This window comes from Cajanus cajan, chromosome 1 (assembly GCF_000230855.2).
Source record: "Cajanus cajan strain Asha chromosome 1, NIPB_CcT2T_4, whole genome shotgun sequence".
NCBI classification, from domain to species: domain Eukaryota; kingdom Viridiplantae; phylum Streptophyta; class Magnoliopsida; order Fabales; family Fabaceae; genus Cajanus; species Cajanus cajan.
In genome coordinates, this window is record NC_138517.1 from 77,380,196 (window position 1) to 77,386,369 (window position 6,174).

The following is a 6,174-nucleotide window of genomic DNA, read 5'->3' on the forward strand; positions in this document are numbered from 1 at the left end:
ACTTCGGCCATTACAACCAGAGTCGGGTAAGGGAGTCGGTTACGCGTGGGGAAGGTGTTAGCACCCCACAGCGCCCCTTTCAGGTTCTCTATGACAGATTATTTCTAAAAATAATAGTGCGAAATTACTAAATTACCCCTATTTATTCTAAGCAATTATAAATTAACTATCTACATGATGACAGTTTAAATATGTACACACAGAAAGCGGTAAAAGAAGGGACTTTAAAGAGATAAACCTTTGAAGCGTGCTTTCTTATATATCTTGACAGAAATTGGGAAGCGTTTTGGCGTTCCCTCCCTCTACAAGACCGCTCGCTCGCTCCTATAAAATTTTAACTATGGAAATCCGGAGGATTTCCCTTCGACTAGGTTCGAGACTCAAGCAAATGGCTCGTGACTCAAGAACTTCGTCGGATCAACTCTCCGAGTGATTTCTAGGCAGAGCACTGCTCAAAAAAACCCAGAATACTCAAGAAGAGGGTTAAAACTCAGTGAAAAAGTGTAGAATGACGTCCAATTGACGTCATATTTATAGGGATGAGGCGCAATACGGCCTCTGGGGGTCAATACGGTCCGTATTGAAGTTTTGAACTACAATACGGCCGTATTGATTTCAGTACGGCCGTATTGAAGTTCAAAAAACCTCAATACGGCCGTATTGAGTTCAGTGCAGCCGTATTGAAGTTCAGTGCAACCGTATTGAGTTCAGTGCAGCCGTATTGAAGTTCAGAAACTTCAATACGGCCGTATTGAGTTCAGTGCGGCCGTATTGTAGTTTAAAATGTTCAATACGGCCGTACTGAACTTTTGGGAGGCCGTATTGGGCTTCATTCCCTCCACTTTCTTATTTTTTGCTACTCTAAGACCTCTAAACCTACAGATTGTCATCCCACGGTCTTCTAAGAGTCCCTTTGGCTGACTTTCCTTTGATCTTCGAGAGTCTTCGAGTCTTATTTCCGACCCGGACAATTTTAGGGGTCTACAGTAACGCCATGATTCAACACATTGTGAGATGCACAAATTGCTATAGGAAGTTCGACAGGCTTGTTATCAAAACTTCTAGCTGGCAAGTCGTGAGTTTGTGAAACCATCTGACCGCGAAACAACTTGAGGACTGAAATATGAAAAACAGGATGAATACGGCTTTTCACTGGTAAGCCCACATGATATGCAACCTGGCCCACACGCTCCAAAAAAGGAAATGGTCCATAAAAGCGTTTGCAAAGCTTGTGATAACGACCTTGTGAAACTGACGATTGTCTATAAGGCTGTAAACGGACCAACACCATGCCAACCTCAAGGGTCACTTCACGACGATGCCGATTAGCTTTCATTTGCATGCGGTTTTGTGCAGCCAACAAATTGGTTTTCAAGGTGCGCAACAGTTCATCTTGAGTAGTAAGGCTCTCATCTAAAGCCTGAATTGTCGTCGTGCCTCTAGTGTATTGAGGAATCGTGGGAGGAATGTGGCCATATAGAGCTTGGAATGGTGACATGTTGAGACTACTATGGAAGCTAGTATTGTAATGAAATTCTGCCCAACTCAGAAGAGAGACCCAGTCTGTTGGTTTGCCATGTGTAAAAGCACGCAAATATTGCTCTAATCCCCTGTTGACAACTTCACTTTGGCCGTCAGTTTGTGGATGATAGGCACTACTCATGGCCAACTTTGTACCACTTAGTGCAAATAGTTGCTGCCAAAAGGAACTCATAAAAATTGGATCACGATCAGAGACAATCGAGCGAGAAAACCCATGATGACGAACAACCAGATCAATGAAAAGAGTAGCTACTTTGCTGACTTTAAAATAAGAAGGTAAAGGACCAAAATGAGCAGATTTTGAGAGACGATCTACCACCACCATAATGACAGAACATCCTTTTGATGGAGGAAGCCCAATAATAAAATCCATAGCGATGTCCTCCCATATAGCTTCAGGAATAGGCAGAGGTTGCAATAAGCCCGCCGGGGCTTGAGTGGAATACTTCACTTGTTGACATAAAAGACACTGAGCAATATGGTTAGCAACAACTTACTGCATTTTAGGCCAATAAAAATTAGCAGATAACTGAGCAAGAGTACGTTTGATGCCAGCATGGCTACCACTAGGAGTATCATGAAATTCATTGATGAGCATTGTGCATAAGGATGAGGTAGGACTAATTACATATCTACCATGGAACATCAACAACCCCTGCCTTACGGAATAAGGAAAAAATAGATTTCCATTTTGATGTTTGAAATGGAATGATTGAAGAAAAGGGTCAGTGAGATTCTCTTGCTTTAGTTGGTCAATAAGTTGGAAGACAGGACCAAAAACTAAGGCAAGAAAAACTGAAGGTAGAGTAGTTGCATTATCGTCCTTGGTAGTAGGGACCCTCGAAAGAGCATCTGCAACACTATTAGAGCTACCTGATTTGTACTCAATGCGAAAAGTGAAACCCATAAGTTTTCTCACATAATCTTGTTGATCCGGGGTTTGAATCACTTGTTGCAAAAGTTCCTTGATACTTTTATGATCAGTGTGAATCACAAATAAGGAACCTAGCAAACATTGACGCCACTTAAGCACAGCTTCAACGATTGCATGTAATTCCTTGACATAAACAGAGGAGGCTTGGAGACGAGGACTCAATTTCTTGCTAAAATAAGCAATAGGATGACCTTTTTGCATTAAAACAGCCCCAACTCCATCATTAGAAGCATCAGTCTCAACAATAAATTCTTGAGAAAAATCAGGAAGTTGTAAAACAGGGGCTTCGACCATGGCTTGTTTGAGAGCTGCAAAAGCCGAATCTGCAACAGCACTCCATTCAAAGGCATCTTTACGCAAAAGGTCTGTAAGAGGGGAAGCAATTAAGGCCTATTTAGCCACAAATCAACGATAATATCTTGTGAGTCCTAAAAAATCGCGGAGCTGTTTGATGTTCTTGGGAGGAGGCCACTGCACCATGGCTTCAATCTTCTTAGGATCAGCATGAACATCTATAGAAAAGACAATGTGGCCCAAGTATTCGATGGAATGCTTGCAAAACAAACACTTAGAGAGCTTAGCGTAGAATTTATGTGAGTATAAACGATGCAAAACCAGCTCTAAATGTTGAAGATGATCATCCAAAGAAGAACTATATATCAAAATATCGTCGAAGAAAACAATGACAAACCTTCGAAGATAAGATGAAAATAGTTGGTTCATGGTCGCCTGAAATGTCGATGGGGCATTTGTTAAGCCAAAAGGCATAACAAGAAACTCAAAGTGGCCATCATGAGTACGAAATGCAATCTTGTATACGTCTTTAGAGTGTACACAAATCTGGTGATATCCAGCACGTAAATCCAGCTTGCTGAAAATTGAGGCACCCCCTAACTCATCCAAGAGTTCATCAATAGTAGGAATTGGGAATTTATCCTTCATAGTGGCATCATTAAGGGCCCTATAATCAACGCAGAACCGCCACGACCCATCTTTCTTACGAACAAGCAACATAAGAGATGAGAAAGGGCTATGGCTTGGTCGAATGATCCCTTGCTCAAGCATTTCACGAATTAACTTTTCCATCTCCGATTTTTGAAAGTGTGGGTATCTATATGGATGAACGTTGACAGGTTTGGTGCCAGCGATCAAATGAATGCGATGGTCAGTAACACGATGAGGTGGTAGGCCTAAAGGGGGCTGAAAAAGATCATTGTATTTAAGCAATAATGGTTGAACCATAGGGGAAATGTCCAATGGCAAGGCAAACTTTGTTGAAACGATATCCCTATCAACCACCGAACTAGAAAGCTAAAAAAGAAAAGGAGAATCCTTATGGTGAACAAGAGCTTGTAAGTGATGGATAGAAATTGGATTCGGCAGAGATGTGTTTTCACCTCTAAGAGTCACTCCAAATAAAATTCATAGTGAGAGCTGAGTAATCATGTGATACTCGACCAAGCGATTGTAGCCAAGGAAACCCAAAAACAACATCAGAACCTTCAATCTCCAACACAAAGAGATATACTATGAATTCAATTCCTTGAAGAGTCAAAGACGAAACAACCAATCATCAAGGTCAGCACCATCAAAACGCAGTACATCGAGCTTCATTGAGCGAGGTGTCAATGTGTGTGAACGATGATTCAAAGAATCCGCGTGTCTGTTGAAACTCGGTACGAAGGTTAGCCATCTTGGTCTCCACAGAAATCATGAACTGTTGTAAGGAAGCATGAATTGAATCAGAGAGAGTATCCAACTGTTTTGAGAAATAGCAAAAGAAATGGAAGAAGACATGGCACCCAATCTACAAAATGGAGAAGAATAATCAATGAAAGCACCAATGATACAGTAGAAATAGAAGAGCACCTTTCGAGCATGTGTTTACTCTAGAAAAAAAAAAAGACGAAGGAAGAAAGAAGCAAGAGAGAATAATTCTGTTATGATTTCTGTTCCCCCTTTCCCAATTCCACTATAAAATTTATATGGACTCAACAAGTAAGATTGTCCACCCACCTTGCGCTAACAATATAATACTAGTAAAAATAAAAGAGTATCACCATTCAATATTATTTGTATATTAAGATTTATTTATAGCAAATAAAATCACTCAATTTAGTGGGCTTTTTTGATGGTGCATTTGGGCCGCCCACTTTCCACCAATGATTCTTCTATAATCCTTCAACAGATTCGTGCATAGATGTATGACCCAGCTCAATAGGAAGAGCTTGATTATTAACTGTATCAGATGGAATCCAATGTTCCAAATTATAATTTATACAGATGCGGATTTTTGTAAACTTAAGGGGTTTTCCTTTTCCTATCCAAGTGAGAAGTAGAAACGATTATATTTTTAAAATGCAAAATTTAAAGTTGGTGTTGAATATATAGTAGGGGTCCTATCTATCACATTATAAGATCCTGTTAACTAATTTATTACTATTTGGATAACATATAGGGTTCGATAATCGTCCTTTTTTGTGGCGGGTTGCAATTTAAAGCCCATTTAGTTGATTGCTATTATTAGGGGCCCAAAACCAATGTTGTCGGATCAAAGTTGTCGTGTACTTACTTTTTGTTTAAACAAATTTGGCTAATGTCTACATGTGTAACTAATGTTCATGGTACGTGCCATTTACAGTTTTCTTGCATGACACCACACCATTCAATTATTTTGACTCGCTTTGCTTTATTTGCTTTAATTGTACTGTAAGTGGATTTTTTTTGACTTTTAGCAATCATATATATAGATGCTATGATTAGTGACAGTTATGAAAAAAAAGAGGATAATGTACACCTATAAAAGGGTAATTATTGTGGAACACAAAGACAACAAAGAGTACAATGCATGTCAAATTTCATGTTCTCTTCACTAAATATGGCAGGGAGCACCATGTGCACTTTAAGGTGTTTATAAATGGGAGGAAACAAATTGCAGTTTCTTCACTTTAGCATATGCTTGCTGGCTCCATCGATCATACTAATTATAGTTTATCAGGTTACCCACACAATTAACAGCTTAGAAAATTCATAGGCTTGATCCTAAATTAAGTGTTGAGAGAATATGAGGAGAGTTAAATATTTAAAGATTTTCATAACACAAATAAATTTGAGATTATATCTTGTCAGATTAACATGCATGTCTTTCTTATTAATTTATATGTATATATTACTGAACATGAGATGTGAAACTGTCGTAATTCATACTTACACTCTAAATTACGAAATCGTACTTCAAATATTTGCTTTTAGGAGAGAGAGTAAGCACCGGTTTCCATTAAAAAAAGTTTGTCGGTGGTCTATGTGTGCATATTGGTTACTATTTGTGCAAACGAAAGTTTATATACTTGCCTGACTAACAATAGGATTAAACCCTATGATGACTTAATTAATTTCTTATAAATGAAGACTTTCCTTCTTTGTGGGCACATATATATATTTTGAGCAATAGGCTAGCTAGTTGGCAAACACAGCTATATATATTGTCTCACATAGGAAAAAACAAATGAGCATGGAGTTTACATATATTTGTAGTTGGTGAATTGCATGACATGTGAATATTTTGAGAAGAATAAAATTATATGTAATGCACTATCCACACATGCCAGGTGCCGTGGCACATGATGAAGAGAGAGGTTAAGCATGCAACTCCGGATCCATAATGTTTGTACTATGCAAGTTGACAACTTGAGGAGGTA